Below are 18,254 nucleotides of genomic sequence, written 5' to 3' on the forward strand. Positions count from 1 at the left end.
GTTGTCTATACAGCTGCAGGATCTGTTAGACAAAGGTTTCATTAGACCAAGTAGTTCTCCCTGGGGAGCCCCAATTTTGTTTGTGAAGAAGAAGGACGGGTAGCATTGGATGTGTATAGATTATCAAGAGCTGAATAAGGTAACGGTGAAGAACGGTTACCCACTCCCGAGGATTGATGACCTCTTTGTCCAGTTACAGGGATCATCTTGGTTCTCCAAGATTGATCTGCGCTCAGGATATCATCAGATGAGGGTCAGAGAAGAGGATGTACAGAAGACGACGTTTCGGACACGCTATGGCCACTATGAGTTCGTGGTGATGCCTTTCGGGCTCACCAATGTTCCTGCCGCGTTCATGGATCTCATGAACCGTGTGTGTAGACCAATGTTAGACCGGTCTGTGATAGTGTTTATTGATGACATCTTGCTTTACTCCAAGATGCAGGAGGAGCACGAGGAGCATTTGCGGGAGGTTCTGGAGACTTTGAGGAGGGAGAACATGTATGCTAAGTTCTCCAAGTGTGAGTTCTGGTTGCGCGAGATGCAATTCCTTGGGCGCCTCGTCAACCAGGATGAAATTTTAGTGGACCCGGCCAAAGTAGAGGCCGTGATGAGATGGGACGTTCAGAAGTCTCCATCTGAGATTCGGAGTTTCCGAGGATTAGCCGGCTAGTATTGGAGATTCATCCAGGATTTCTCCAAGATAGTCGTACCTCTGACCAGGCTAACGAGGAAAGCCATGGTCTTTCGTTGGGGGCCTGAGCAGCAGGCTGCATTCGAGACTCTGAGATAGAAATTGTGCGAGACGCCAATACTAGCCTGCCAGAGGGCATGGAGGATTTTGTGGTATATTGCGATGCATCCATCTCAGGTTTGGGCGCAGTTCTGATGCAGAGAGGGCATGTCATCGCATACGTGTCAAGGTAGCTGAAGCCTCACGAGGCGAATTACTCGACGCGTGATTTGGAGCTAGGGGCTGTCGTGTTCGCTCTTAAGATATGGCGTCGTTACCTCTATGGGGTTTGTTGTACGATTTACAAGGATCACAAGAGCCTGAGGTATCTCATGGACCAGCCAAATCTGAATATGAGGCAACGTCGGTGGCTTGATGTGGTAAAGGATTATGATTGCGAGATCCTTTACCACCCGGGGAAGACCAATATGGTGGCCTACGCACTTAGCTGCAAGGCAGCACCAATCAGGGATATCTGTCTGAGGATGACAGTGGTGAATCCGCTGTTGGAGCGGATTCGGGAGGCCCAGCAGGAGGCCATGCAGGAGGAACATCGGAAGAGCGAGTGGATTGTGGGTCAGAATTCCTCCTTTGACTATGACAGCCGGGGGTTGTTGACTCTGCACTGTAGGGTGTGGATCCCGTATCATAGGGGTGTGCGCCAAGTATTGATGGAGGAGGCGCACAAATCTCGATTCTCCATTCACCCCGGGGCGACGAAGATGTATAGGTATCTTCGTTTGGGCTATTGGTGGCCCTGCATGAAGCAGGATGTGGCATGGTACGTAGAGCGGTGCTTGACCTGTAGGAAGGTCAAGGCCGAGCATCAGAGAACTCATGGCAAGATGCAACCGTTGGACATTCCGTTGTGGAAATGGGAAGACATAACGATGGATTTTATCACAAAGCTTCCCAGAACCACACAGGGAGCGCATTCGATCTGGGTCATCGTCGATCGATTGACCAAGAGCGCCCATTTTATCCCGATTCAGGAAAGTATTTCGGCCGAAAAGTTGGCCGACATTTATATCAGGGAGGTGGTGGCATGGCACGGGGTGCCAGTATCGGTGATTTCGGATAGAGACGTTCGGTTTACTTCTAGGTTCTGGAAGAAGTTCCATGACGAGCTGGGAACTCGTCTGCATTTTAGCACCACTTTTCACCCGTAAACAGATGGACAGAGTGAGCGGACCATCCGAACCTTGGAGAATATGTTGCGGGTGTGTGTCTTAGACTTCGGTGGTAGTTGGGATACTTACCTTCCTTTGGCTGAGTTCTCATACAACAACAACTATCACGCGAGTATTGACCGTCCTCCCTTCGAGATGTTGTACGGGAGGAAGTGTAGGACCCCGATGTGTTGGGGTGAGGTTGGTCAGAGGGTTATGGGGAGTACCGAAGTGGTATTCCAGACTACGGAGAGGATCCAGCAGGTCCGGAGTAGGCTTCAGGCTGCTTAGAGTCGGTAGAAAAGTTATGCCGACAAGCGCCGATCCGACTTGGAATTCCAGGTCAGGGATATGGTCCTCCTGAAGGTGTCACCTTGGAAGGATGTCATTCAATTCAGGAAGTGGGGCAAGCTAGGCCCTAGGTATATTGGACCTTTCAAGGTTGTAGCCCGGGTAGGCGAGGTGGCATATAGGCTTGATCTGCCAGCCGAACTCAATCAGATTCATAATACCTTTCACGTTTCCCAGTTGCGGAAATGTTTGGTGGATGATTCGGCGGTAGTGCCTTTAGAGGACATTCTGGTTGACGACAGCCTGAACTACATCGAGCGGCCAATGACGATCCTGGATAGGAAGTCAAAGGATCTGAGGAACAAGAGAGTGGAGTTGGTTAAGGTTCAGTGGCAGCACCGAAAGGGCTCGGAGTGGACTTGTTCCCTGGTGAGGCTCCGATAGCCAAGGCACCGTATCAGCTGGCTCCTCCTGAGATGCAGGAGTTGTCTATACAGCTGCAGGAGCTATTAGACAAAAGTTTCATTAGACCGAGTAGTTCTCCCTGGGGAGCCCCAATTTTGTTTGTGAAGAAGAAGGACAGGTTGCATCGGATGTGTATAGATTATCGGGAGCTGAATAAGGTAACAGTGAAGAATTGTTACCCACTCCCGAGGATTGATGACCTCTTTGACCACTTACAGGGAGCATCTTGGTTCTCCAAGATTGATCCGCGCACAGGATATCATCAGATGAGGGTCAGAGAAGAGGATATACAGAAGACGGCGTTCCGGACACGCTATGGCCACTATGAGTTCGCGGTGACGCCTTTCGGGCTCACCAATGCTCCTGCCGCGTTCATGGATCTCATGAACCGCGTGTGTAGACCGATGTTAAACCGGTGTGTGATAGTGTTTATTGATGACATCTTGGTTTACTACAAGATGTAGGAGGAGCACGAGGAGCATCTGCGGGAGAATCTGGAGACTTTCAGGAGGGAGAACTTGTATGCTAAGTTCTCCAAGTGTGAGTTCTAGTTGCGCAAGGTGAAATTCCTTGGGAACCTCGTCAACCCCGACGGAATTTCAGTGGACCCATCCAAAGTAGAGGTCGTGATGAGATGGGAAGTTTCGAAGTCTCCATCTGAGATTTGGAGTTTCCTAGGATTAGCCAGCTAGTATCGAAGATTCATCCAGGATGTCTCCAAGATAGTCGTACCTCTGACCAGAGATGAATAATTGTTGAATAATTGTTGCTACTCATCAGATATGACGAGGAATATTATTTCATTTCATGGTTTGTATAAACAAGGTTTTAGATTTTCGTTTAATAATGAAATTGGTTCTATGAAACTGTGATGGTTGTAGACAACTTAGGAAATAATGGTTGCATATTTATTAGTCCAATGGTTTGGAAAAGGCATGTTTGTGGCATTGTCATCATGGACATGTCAACAAGAAGGACATAGCCAAACTCCAAAAGGATGGAGTGTTGGAGTCATTGGACCTAAAGTCAGTTGACACGTGTGAATCTTGTTTTCTTGGAAAAATGACTAAGTCACCCTTCAAGGGTACTTGTGAAAGAGGTGAGGCATTATTGGATCTCATACACATCGATGTGTGTAGGCCCTTTAGATCCACCACAGGGGATGCAAATCGCTTCTACATGACTTTTACCGACGATTATAGCAGATGTGACAATCCGAAACTTTTATCATGTACAATTTATTCGTATATCAATATTTATCTCGAACTTATCATCTCTTAATGAAAATTTGGGTTCATATGAGTGCTTTAGGTTTAGTATATCATAGATATGAGTCTTAAGAAGGGTTAGAAAGTGTGTAGCATCACAAAATCGAGCCAATCACACCAAGGAAGGTGTGTGCGGCCGCACACCCGCGTTTGCGGCCAGCTAGCCCCACACCCAACCACACTCACTCCCCCAGTCACACACACCTGACCCTGTATATAGTAGAGAACCCCTTTCAATCACTTTTTCTTCTTTGGCTGCACACTACTCTCTCTCTCTCTCTACTTTCTCTCTCTAAAAACTTCATCCAAGAACACTCTTAAGGCCTCAAAAACGTGAACTACTTCATCATTCAGCTTGTTATAGTGGCTAACAGTGCCAAACGCCTGGCTCGAACATTGGTGGACTATGGGATCCGCCAAGGCATAATGGACCCCATTCCCGAGTCAACCAAAGGAGGTGATGATATACAAAAGTCCTGGAGCGAGAAGAATATACGATTGACACAAGAACCGTCTGAGGGACAACAAACTGGCACAACCTATGTTGCCACGACACGAACCACCCGAGCACCCGGTAACCGCTATGCTAGAACCCACCCTAAATGTAATAAGTGCAACTTCCATCATAACCGAAGGTGTCGGAAGCTGTATTGCAAGAACTACCTTAGAAGAGGACACACCCTCCGCTTTTGTAGGGCGCTGACATGACCAATCTCTCAGGTCCCATTTGAGGAAGTGAGTTAGACCTGTTATGAATGTGGCGAAGCAGTACACTACAAGAGAGACTATCCATTGGCCAAAAACCCTGATGAGGAAGGAAGAGTGCTAATGATCACTACAGCGAATCTACCCCGGAACCACCTGAGAGAAGTGGTACATTTCTTAACTAAATCCTAACTAAACTGATTTCTTCCTCGTCTAAACAAAGCACATAGTTTATGTAGAAACTAAATACTCTTTTCCGGTAGGCTATAATGACTTGGAGTAAACACTAGGGCCATATATAATTAGGGACCAATAGATTTAGAGTGGGTGATTCTTCCTTATTTCCTGTTCCTTGCCTGGTTGTGGATTTAGGGCAAAGTCACGCAGTCGACCATCTTATTCATCTTAATTATATATGACTTGTAGACACCAAACGATTATAGAGGAACTAGATAGGGATCATAATATCAAGTATCATTCACTTGAAAAAATTCTCAATTAGTACACTTAACATAATACAAAATATTCATGATAGTAATAACAAGGTCAAAACGCTCATCTCGAACTAACTTAACTCGAAATTCGACGCTGTCATCCCTGTAACACCGTGAATTTCAAAATAATTTTTCACAAAGTATAAAAACATTTCTCATTTAATTTTCATAAAACATCAAGTTTAAAATCCCAATTCACATCATACAAAATCCCAAGATCATATATATATCAAAAATCCCATGCGTGTGTACAGATCAAGCCGGCGCCTTCCCACGGTCATCGCTAGTACCTGAAACAACAACACTAACACTGTAAGCACAAAACTTAGTGAGTTCCCCAAAATACCACACATAACACATATTAGCCACTCGAGGCTAAAACTCTATGGGTTCGCGCACCCAAACTTTGTGAACCCTCAGGTTCTAACTCTGTGAACCTTCCGGTTCCAACTCTATAAACATGCACAACATAAATCACATAGAAATAATGCAGTACAACACATCACATACATATAGCATACAAATACTCTGTCACATAACTCTGATTACCTACTCAAGGTAAAGTATAGTGAGAAGACTCACCTCGTGTATCTCGATAACTTGTGAATCCTGGAAATCACTCGTGCTCGATCCTCCGAGCTATAATCCTCCTATAACATCATATGTCTCTAATTAACACTTTTACCACTAAGGTTGACTACCCCTATCAAGTCAACACTGGACAACTCTGGTCAACAGTCAACTTTGACCGGACTCAGCGAGTGCACTAGAGCGACTCGGCGAGTCTAAGTGTTTTCACCAACTCTCTAGGATTCCCTTTTTGACATGTCGAGTACTCCCCTGACTCGACGAGTTCCACCTGGTATGAATCGCGGGGCCACCACGACTCAACTCGCCGAGTCTCAAGAACAACTCGGCGAGCTCCAGTTCGACTCAGTCCACCTGTCAACCCTCTCTAACTCTCCCTGACTCACTGAGTCAACCCATAACTCGGCAGGACCACTCGCTGAGTGGTTAAGGACAATCTTCATGCTACTCGCCGAGTCTGTTCTTCAGACCCGGCGAGTCCATGCCATGCATCAACTCAATCTAGCTTCTGAGGTCAGATCCGTTCCATCCACTCATAGATATGGCCCTCCTAAGGTCATTCATCACGTAAAGTTCATATCTTGGTGCTCATAACACACCCCATGACTCATAAATGGTGTTTTGACCTCAAGCACAAAGACTCCAATCCAAAACCCCCATGGATTCATAAAAAAAGCTTGGACAAAGGGACACTCTGGACCTCCAAGGGTCCAGATCCAGAACCTAACTCGCTTAAGGGACCAAGGAAGCACTAGTTTTAGCCACAAAAGGGCTCAATAAGCCCTAAATCAACATAAACATCAACATAACAGAGAATGGCTCGAAGATAGTACCTCAAATGTGATGTTCTGGACCTCAAATCTTCAGGAAGTGGCTCCTCTTGTTTCCCCTTGGCTATTGCTTCCTTTCCCTTGCTAGATAACACCTCCAAGGTCAATAATGGCTCCTTGATTTACTCCGAACGCTCAAGCTCGCTAGGGTTTCACTAAGGGGACTGGTGAGCACAAATGACGGCCTTAAGGCCCTTTAAATAGGTCCCAAACCCGAGAAATTAGGGTTTCATTAAACAGCGCGGACTCGCCGAGTCCATTCCTTGGACTCGCCGAGTCCAGGCGCGAACCCGCGTCCAGAACCGCAATCCTACTCGGCGAGTTTGAGCTCCAACTCGCCGAGTCCCCTCACAAAACACCAAAAATATATGCATAAAAGATACCTGGAAATCCGGGCTGTTACAACTCTCCCCCACTAGAACTAGACTTCTCCCTCGAAGTCTCGCTCTGAAAATAGCTCTGGATGCTGCTCACGCATCTCACGCTCCGGCTCCCAGTTCATCTCTGATCCCTTCCGATGTTGCCACTGAACCAACACCAGGGGTACCTCCTTGTTCCTCATAACCTTGATTTTCCGATCTCTGATGGCCACTGGTCTCTTGGCATAATTCAGGCTCGCATCCACCTGAATATCCTCTAATGGAACCACTGCCGACTCATCGGCTATACACTTCCTCAGCTGCGACACATGAAAAGTGTCATGAATCTGCCCCAACTCTGCTGGCAAATCCAAACGATAGGCTACCCGGCCTACCCTCGCGATCACACGGAAAGGACCAATATATCGAGGACCCAACTTGCCCCTCTTCCTGAATCGAATCACTCCTTTCCAAGGAGAGACCTTCAGGAGAACAAAGTCGCCGACCTGAAACTCAAGCTCGGACCGGCGTTTGTCTGCATAACTCTTCTGTCAGCTCTGAGCGGTCAACAACCTCTGTCTGACCTGCTGAATCTGCTCTGTCATCTGAAGTACGATCTCTGTACTGCCCATCACCCTCTGCCCAACCTCTCCCCAACAAATGGGGGTCCGACACCTCCTCCCATACAACAGCTCAAAGGGTGGCATACCAATGCTCGAATGATAGCTGTTGTTGTAGGAAAACTCTACCAAGGGTAAATACGCATCCCAGCTACCCCCGAAATCCAACACACGTGCTCGGAGCATGTCCTCAAGCGTCTGAATCGTCCGCTCACTCTGACCGTCTGTATGGGGATGATATGCGGTACTAAAATGCAGTCTAGTACCCAACTCCTCATGAAACTTCTTCCAAAATCTGGAAGTGAAACGCACATCACGGTCTGAAACAATCGAGATCGGCACCCCATGCTGAGATACCACTTCCCTCACATACACCTCCGCCAATTTCTCTGCTGAAGAACTCTCACTGATGGCAAGGAAGTGAGCGCTCTTCGTCAACCTATCCACAATCACCCAAATTGCATCAACTCCTCTGGCAGTCCTCGGCAATTTGGTGATGAAATCCATAGTGATCTATTCCCACTTCCACTCGGGAACCTCCAATGGCTGCAACTTGCCATGTGGCCTCTGGTGCTCGGCCTTAACCCTACGGCAGGTAAAGCACCTCTCAACAAACCACGCAACGTCCCTCTTCATACAGGGCCACCAATACTCCTTTCTCAAATCCAAATACATCTTAGTGGCCCCCGGATGGATGGAAAATTTCGACCAATGAGCCTCCTCCATCAAAATGGTACGCGTTCCTCCTACAAACGACACCCATATACGCCCCTGAAATGTCATAAGCCCCCGACCATCGGTAACGAACTCTGAAACCAAACCAACAACCCGTTCCCTCTTCTGCATCTCAGGTTGCACAGCCTCGGCCTGTGCCCCACGAATGGCATCCAATACCGGAGCTATCACGGTCAATCTCAGACACACATCCCGTAGTGGAGTGCTCTCCGCCCTGCGGCTCAACGCATCGGCTACCACATTAGCCTTGCTTGGGTGGTACAGGATCTCACAATCATAATCCTTGACCACATCCAACCACCTTCTGTGTCGCATGTTTAGGTTGGGCTGATCCATTAAGTACCTCAAACTCTTATGGTCCGTGTATATCGTACACCGAACCCCATACAAGTAGTGACGCCAAATATTGAGGGCGAACACCACTGCCCCCAACTCTAGATCATGGGTGGGATATCTTGTCTCATGAGGCTTCAGCTGCCTCGATGCATATGCTATCACATGCCCTCTCTGCATCAGCACCGCTCCCAGCCCCAAAATCGATGCATCACAATATACCACAAAGTCCTCCATCCCTTCCGGGAGAGCTAATACCGCGGCTTCGCACAACCTTTGGCGAAGTGTCTCAAAGGAGGCCTGCTGCTCAGGGCCCCAGGAAAAAGCAACACCCTTCCGGGTCAATCTGGTGAGTGGCACTGCGATCTTGGAGAAATCCTTGATAAATCTCCGATAATACCCTGCCAACCCTAGGAAACTCCTGATCTCAGAGGGTGACTTCGGCACCTCCCAACTCATCACCGCCTCAACCTTGGCCGGATCGACCAATATCCCTTCCTGGTTAACAAGATGTCCTAAGAACTGGACCTCCCGCAACTAGAAATCACACTTGGAGAATTTGGCATAAAGCTTCTCCGATCTCAGAACTCCAAGAACCTCTCTCAAATGCTCCTCATGCTGCTCTCTAGATCTTGAATATACCAGAATGTCATCGATAAATACAATCACCGACCAATCCAACATCGGCCTACATACTCGGTTCATGAGATCCATGAACACCGTCGGGGCATTGGTGAGCCCAAAAGGCATCACCACAAACTCATAATGCCCATAACGCGTCCTGAACGCTATCTTCTGGACGTCCTCATCCCGCACTCTCACCTGATGATATCCAGACCTCAAATCGATCTTGGAGAACCAAGATGCTCCCTGCAACTGATCAAACAAATCGTCGATCCTCGGTAATGGGTAACGGTTCTTGACCGCAGCTTGTTCAACTCCCGGTAATCAATGCACATCCGGTGTGAACCATCCTTCTTCTTGACGAACAGGATAGGCGCTCCCCACGGCGAGCTGCTCGGCCGAATAAATCCCTTCCCCAGCACCTCCTGAAGCTGCGAGGATAAATCTTGCATCTTTGGAGGTGCAAGGCGATAAGGCACCTTAGCGATAGGCGCAGCCCCCGGAACCAAATCAATACTGAACTCCACTTGCCTCACAGGAGGCACACCCGGCAACTCCTCGGGAAAAACATCTGGGAACTCACGCACCACCGGAAACTCCTCAACTGAACTCGGCCTCTCGGAATCCACCCGCGTATCCATCACATACGCCACAAAACCCTTACAGCCCTGCTGTAGACACTGCCTCGCCCTAGCGGCCGAACAAAACGCTGATCCCGAATGTGTACCCTCGCCGTACACCGAAAGACCTCCCCCACTAGGGTCTCATATGGTCACCAACTGACGCTCGCAGTCGATAACTACGCCGAATCTACTCAACCAGTCCATGCCCACAATGACACAGACATCTCCCATTGCAATAGGAATCAGATCAATCGGAAACTCAACACCGAATATCTCTAACACGCATCCCCAGAGAACCTCCGTGGCATAAATCACTCTCTCGTCAGCTATGGAAACTCTCAGAGGCCGACTCAACGCCTCACGACTAATACTGATATGCTGACTAAAGGCCAAAGACACAAAAGACCGACTCGCACCCGAGTCAAATAACACTAAAGCAGGTACAGAGTTCACAAGGAAAGTACCTACACATAACATAATATAAGCATAATATCTCAGCATCAAAATAAATACACGAAAGAAAACTTACCAGCCACAACATCGGGCGCAGCGCAGACCTCCTCCGCGGTCAGTTGAAAGGCTCTCCCTCGAGCTCTCGGCGCCTCGGCCTTCACTGGCCGACTCTCAGTAGCTCTGATGGCGGCAGGGGCAGATCCCTGAGATGCTCCTCGCAACTGTAGACACTCCGCCTTCTGGTGTCCGGTCTGGTTGCAGTGAAAACACACTGCAAACCCCTTGGGGCAGTCCTTGGCCATATGCCCCTCCTTGCCACATTTGTAGCAAGATCCCGCTCGGAAGACTCCATCATGACCCTTGCCACACTTCCTACAAGTGCGGCCCTTCTGGCTCCCTGGTTTGGGATCAGCGGGCTTGGCCCGCTTGGCTGCCGGCTGAGACTGTGCCGGTCGCCGATCCCTCCCCTAAGACTCCGCCTCCTCCCTGGCCTGAGTCTCAAGCTCAATCTCCCTCTTCCGGGCATTTGCCTGAAGCTCGGCAAATATCCGGTACGAGGAGTTCGCCACAAACTCCCGAATGTCCCGCCTCAAGATACTCAGATAGCGGCTCATACGTGCCTGCTCCGTAGACACGTGCTCAGGGCAGAACATCGCCCTCTCATGGAACATCCTGGTAATCACCGTAACCGACTCAGTACCCTGTTTGAGGGTCAGAAACTCCTGGGCCAAACGCTCCCTCTCCACCTGGGGAACGTACTCATCTCGGAACATGGCAGTGAACCTCTCCCAGGTCACTGCCGCAATCTCAACAGGCGTGAAATGCGCCGTCACAAACTTCCACAAGTCCTTCACTCCCAAGCGAAGTTGGTTCAGCGCAAATCGAACCTTCAAATGCTCAGGAGATGAGCAAGTGAAGAAACACCCCTCTATATCAGAAATCCACCTCATAGCTGCCACCGGATCCTGGGTCCCATCAAACTCTGGTGGTTTTGTGTTGCTGAACTCCCGGAACAGCAAAACATCACCACCTTGCGGCAATAGCTGCGGTGGCCGCTGCAACAGCAGCCTCAGAAAGAGTGGCATAACGCTCGTCAAAGGTCTCAATCAGCGTGGTCTTAATAGACCCAAACATCTCCGGTAGCTCTGCCCTGATGGCCGCAGCCACCTCCTCATGGATGATCCGGCGGATCTCCTCATCACTGGTACCACTGCTCTCAGGCATCAAATGTGTCCTGACCATGATCTACCTCTGAAATACAACATATGATAAATTATAACCCATTCGAGCATACTCACACTCGTCAACTCTTTCCTCCTTGATCCTTGGTATTCCAAAGATTCTTACTTGGGCTGTACACTACTCCGATGCTTTCAGTAGTACGGGCCCAATACTACTGTCCGCACCATATCAGAATACACCCCAATTCCTCCTCTTCTGATCCCAAATTCCAAGTACTCTATCATGCATAGACCAATCTCTAATAGATCTCTCATAAGCCCCTCGCTGCTACCTACTCACTCTCAAGCATCTCATAGCAGCTCACCTCTTCCTAGGCTAAGGCATCACAAATCAGGCCACTCTAGTCCTAATAGGAATACCTAGCCTACTCTAGCATGCGAATACATCATATTAATATCAATATCACATAACATAAAGGTATTTTGGGAAATCACCGTTCGGGCGCGGACTGATCGTACACACAACTCTGCTCTGCATTTTTCAAAAAAATCTTTTACTCTTTTTGAAAATAATTCTCAAATCCTCAGTTTGAGTTCAAATACGCCCGAAGGTGTACTCGAATCCCTCAAACCAAGGCTCTGATACCAACTTGTAACACCGTGAATTTCAAAATAATTTTTCACAAAGTATAAAAACATTTCTCATTTAATTTTCATAAAACATCAAGTTTAAAATCCTAATTCACATCATACAAAATCCCAAGATCATATATATATCAAAAATCCCATGCGTGTGTACAGATCAAGCCGGCGCCTTCCCACGGTCATCGCTAGTACCTGAAACAACAACACTAACACTGTAACCACAAAGCTTAGTGAGTTCCCCAAAATACCACACATAACACATATTAGCCACTCGAGGCTATAACTCTATGGGTCCGTGCACCCAAACTCTGTGAACCCTCAGGTTCTAACTCTGTGAACCTTCCGGTTCCAACTCTATAAACATGCATAGCATAAATCACATAGAAATAATGCAGTACAACACATCACATACATATAGCATACAAATGCTCTGTCACATAACTCTGATTACCTACTCAAGGTAAAGTATAGTGAGAAGACTCACCTCATGTATCTCGATAACTCACCACATACCAGAGACCAGCGGCATGAGTGACGAGGAGCTCCGTCAAATGATCCACGATGAGGTGGCTACGGCTATCCGCACAGAGATACCGGAGATGTTTGGGTCTATCAAGACCACTCTGATTGAGACGTTTGATGAGAGATACGCAACGTTTACTAAGGCTGCGGCTACTACAGCTACTGCAGCTATGGCTGCTGCTAGACGTCAGGGGGGTGACTCGTTACTGTTCCGGGAGTTCAGCAACATGAAGCCACCGGAGTTTGATGAGATGCAGGACCCGATTGCTGCGATGAGATGGATTTATAATATCGAGGGGTGCTTCTACACTTGTTCATGTCCGGAGCTTCTAAGGGTTCGGTTTGCACTAAACCAGCTTCGCTTGGGATCAAAGGACTGGTGGAAGTTCGTGACGGCGAACTACACTCTTGCAGAGATTTCGGAGGTGACCTGGGAGAGGTTCACCACCATGTTCAGAGATGACTATGTTCCCGCGGTGGAGAGGGAACGGTTGGCACAGGAGCTTTTGTCCCTCAGGCAGGGGACGGAGTCCGTGACTGTGATTACACGGATGTTCCATGAGAGGGCGTTGTTTTTCCCTGAGCACGTGTTGTCTGAGCAGGCACGTGATATGGGCATATTTAGTTATAAAATTCATGCATTATCTTAATACTATATGTGGTTTTTATCTCATTTAATGAACAAAAGGTGCTTAATTAGCTTAAATATTTCATTTTCAGCAAAAAAGACATGCTCGGAAGGAAAAGGAAGCAGAATTGGCGATTGAAAGCTTGGATCTTGAATTTTGAAGAAAGAAGGATGTTGCTGGACAGCTTGACCCCTCGTCAGTGTTTTGGCCATATCTCATGAACCGTAAATCCAACTTATGAGATTCAAAATGTTCTGAAAACAAGACACAATTTCAGACGCCTTTCGTGTTTTGAGAAAATGCTAATTCTAAGAGAACTCGACGAGTTGGGCAAAAACTCGATGAGTTGGTAAGAATTTTCCATATTCAAAGATGCCTTGCCGTACACGCTGTATACACGGATTATCGAAAAAACTCGACGAGTTGGCGGTGAAAAATCGTCGAGTTGGGCCTGTTTTCAGAATTTATACATAGAAACACTTCTCATTCGAACCCTAACTTTTGCTGAAGGCATGCTGCGGTTATTGAAGACCAAAAGGGTTCTTGAAGCATCAGATTTCGAGAATTCAACATAAGAGGCAATTAAGAAGAGAATCAAAGGCAAATAATCATTCTTCTTTTCTTAATCTTTGTTTTGAACTATGTTTGAATCATTAGATTTTGATTTTAGGTTATTACTTGCTTTACATATGAGCTAAAAGCTTTTTACTTCTGTTTGGATGAGATGATCTTGTTAATATGGTTTGATTGAGTGGTTGGATTAATGTTAATTTGGTTATTCATCTTGTTAAGCTTGTTATAGATCCTCATGTATTGATGATAAATATTTTTTGTTAATATATGAGTTATTAAGTCGCATTAACATCTTCTTGATTACTTGATTCATATAGTTTTGTGAATACAAGATTGTATGCCTAGGAATAAAGAATATGAAACTAGGGTTAACTAGGAAATATGTAAATCAATGTGTGAGCATGTATGATCAACAACCATATATGAGTTGATTGAATTGAACAAATTTGATTAGCTATTATTACAAGTCTTGATTGATACTAACTAAACACTAGGAAACTTGATAGTTTAATCACTTGATCATTGTTTGAATTAATTGAAAATTTTACACCAAAGTATATGTTTACATGATTCGAAATCAATTACATTATGATACAAAATGAACTGTTTGACGATTTATCGTCCCATCCTCAAAACGTTTTGATTTTCTGTTTTCACTGAATTCCTGAGAATACAAGTAGTTTTGAAAAGTGTCAACACAAAGGTTGGTGAGTTCATAAGCTTTTTACAGTAAGAGTTTGAAAATCGATCTTTGTAAGGAGATGTATGTTATCAAGAAAAATCCAATATTTTCCTTATAAAAGTTATGTAGTCCTAAATACCAGGACATAAATGAACAAGTATTTCTCATACTTAAAGATATAAGTGTGGTTTAATTTGGCGTAAAACCCTTTCTGATTTGAGAAAAATCCCGAAATGAATGATGTGTAGTCTTAAATACTAAGACTGAAAATATACCATAATATCTGTAATTATTAATATAAAAAGTGATTTTAAATAGACATAAAACCCCTTTTGATTTATGAAAATTCCTGTAAACTTTATATTGTTAAATCCCTATGTGAGCCGCTATAATCATACTAATGACTGAATAAACCTCCCACGACGTTTCTCAGGCGTCGCGAAACTGAAATGACACTTGTCACCTCAGACCTGCCGGTCTAGCTGTTGCAAGCAACTCTGGTGTGGGATGTCTAACCCAATATAGATCTATACACAACTATCACGTTCTCCCTCCAGGAGACTCTGATTATAACTACCATGAATTTAAATTCCGCACTCGGACGTACGGAAGAGATTGTCTCACAATTTAGGTTAACAAGTTTACGTGTGATGTGCATAAGTGTAAAACCTTTTTCTGTGGGAATAAAACCTTCCGAAATGTGTTTGTTGTGTTAATGGAAACATAAACCATACCTATTATAGTTTATCCCAAAACGTTTGTAATGTATAAGAACTCTTTTATGAAAACGCATTTGTGTTATGAATCCATAAACTATGCTTATTATAGCTTAATATACGTGTTCTAAATGAATGAATAATCTTATCATGAATGACTAGGTTTCATTTTATGATGATAAACTAACAGGGAAACACATTCAATATTTAGAACTTATTGTTATACACTTTGCACAACATAATACAATGTGTTATGAAAGTTATATGCTGTTAACTAAATTTAACCTTTCTGCGCTGTTTTAGAAAAGTCATAGAAAAATCATACGAAGTCGAAAACTAAATCCATAAATTCTGAGAGTTCCCAAAATGTGTCTAGTTTACTCATAAATTTTATCATGATTTTTAATGACCTCAAACTTGGGTGAAATAGTCTATAATCACAGACTGGTCCGGATTGGTGTTTGAAATGATAGGCAGTTTTGTAAAAATCACCATAAATTGTAGAAAAATCGTATGGAGATGTGCAAGTAGTCATTTTAAAGCTAAGAACTGAAACTCCTTACGCCTAAAAGAGTTTTGAAAACAAAAATGTTTAAGCTATCCAAAACAGTCCGTGAATGGAGTTGAACTTTTCTAATGAAGGCTGTTAGGAAAATTTAGTAATGTTCTTGGTGTTTTAACTTGTATTCCCCCCCTAAAAACTTGAGAAAACATGAAAATGTAGGGGTATGAACTCACCTTTAGTGATTTCAGTAGATGGATGATGGAGAAAAGAAGTTCTCAACTCAAGAACACTTGGGAGGTGCTTGAAGATTCGAAGATCTAACACAAATATGACGATATTTGTGTAAGCAATCTATGATTGGAGTAGAAGAAAGTGTAAAAATCATAAGGATAATGAAGATACTTACCAAAAGTAGAAGGAAAGCCTTGGAAATCTCGAAATTGAGAGAGAAGAGTTGAGAGAAAAAGTGTTTGATCTTGTGGTGTAAATGAGAGAAAATGAGTGAAGTGAGGAGAGAGGGTGGATGTTCCAGCTCTAAGAACGTGGGAAATGGCTGGAAATGATGATAAAATACATTAGCATGACTTAGGTATGGTGGAATGACAAGGGGTTGTACTATGGAGGTATGGGGAGGTTGCTTGTGTCACAAACTAAGGCAAAGTCAACACTCCACCCATAAATCTTACCTACTAGATTTTATTCTTAGACATGGATTTTCCCCAAAATATAATTAAAATATGAATATTTGGGGCTTATTATGTTAAAATATGAGTTTGGGTGAAAATCCCGCGTTAAAATCTCGAAAAACGGGCTCAAAACGCTAAAGATATCGAAAATCGGGTGAAAACTGTCAAAATCCGAAATTCTGGCCGAAGTCGCGAGGCCTCGGCTCTTAAGGAGTTGAGAACCAAAAGTGGGGAAAGGACCGAGAGGAGAGGAAGTGGAACCGAGAGCGCGAGGAGAAGAACAGAAGGCGAGGCTCGGTCTCGGCTGTGCAGGCTCGCCCCTCAGACAGAAGCTCCAGTGTCGGACCGAAAGTCAGGTCTCGGTTCGTATGATCAGGGGACTGAAATAGAGAGAGGGCTCGGTCCATTTCGGTTCAGAGGGCGTCGGTTCTCAGGAGGTTCGGCTCTAAGAGGGGTTTCGGCTCCTTAAGGCTGTTTTTCGCGTAGACTTCCGTTTTCGAGTGGTTTTCGACTAAATTAAGGGTCGGGATGCCCCGAGTGATTTTAGAGAGATTTGGGAGAGATTCCACATTCTTGGAGAGATTTGGAAGAGATTTGACATACTTGGAGAGATTTCACGTACGGAGAGAGATTTGGGAGAGATTCCACATTCTTGGAGAGATTTAGGAGAGATTTGACATACTTGGAGGGATTTGGGTGAGATTTCACATACTTAGAGAGATTTCACATACGGTGAGAGATTTGGGAGAGATTCCACATTCTTGGAGAGATTTGGGAGAGATTTGACATACTTGGAGGGATTTGGGAGAGATTTCACATTCTTGGAGAGATTTGGGAGAGATTTGACATACTTGGAGGGATTTGGGAGAGATTTCACATTCTTGGAGAGATTTGGGAGAGACTTGACATACTTGGAGATATTTGACATACGGAGAGAGATTTGGGAGAGATTCCACATTCTTGGAGAGATTTGGGAGAGATTTGACATACTTGGAGGGATTGGGGAGAGATTTTCGATAAAGAGAGATAGAGTGAAAACGATTGAGAGATGTTTCGTGTGTGACAAATGCGACTGTCCGGCTTCGTATTGCAAGGTCCGTAAACCTTATTAAGCCTTTTTTAAGGATCTTACACACTCCCGATGAGTATGCAACATTGATTTATCGGTTTGGCTCGCCACGTACCACAGTTTTAGGTTAAGGAGATCTAGATGTACGCACTTTTTGATTTATGATCTCTAATTAGAATAGCGAGTTGTTTAGATGTTACATACCGTAAACTCTAGTACCCACGGGCAAATTGAGTCGAACGGTTTGACTTGTTGACTTCAGTCGACTTTGACTTGACCGGAAATTGACGGTTGTCACATCATCCCCCCCCCCCCCCCGTTAGAGGGAATTTCATCCCGAAATTTGAATTTAGGCAAGGAGTAGGCACGAATAATCGAGCCAAGGAGTGGGGATACTTCCTAATCGACTGATTTCTCGTGCTCCCAAGTGACTCCAAGTCCTTGGTTAGTATTCCAGCAAACCTTCACTAATGGGAAGCGGCGTTGCTGCGTTCGCTTGACCTCTCGATCCATGGTCACTACGGTTCTTTCATGAAGGTGAGGCTCTTGTGGAACTCGGTCTCGTCGAGGGGAATTACAAGAGTCTCGTCGGATAGATACTTCTGCAAGTTCGGGACGTGTCGGGTAGAATGTACTTTACCAACTCGCGGGAGTAGATTGAAGTTGTGATTACAGGGCTGATTCTTACAAGAATCTCGAAAGGCATAATTATCTGGGGTTTTGGCTTTCCACACTTTCCGAAGCATACTAAGCCTT

This window comes from Lactuca sativa, chromosome 8 (assembly GCF_002870075.4).
Source record: "Lactuca sativa cultivar Salinas chromosome 8, Lsat_Salinas_v11, whole genome shotgun sequence".
In the NCBI taxonomy this organism is placed as follows: domain Eukaryota; kingdom Viridiplantae; phylum Streptophyta; class Magnoliopsida; order Asterales; family Asteraceae; genus Lactuca; species Lactuca sativa.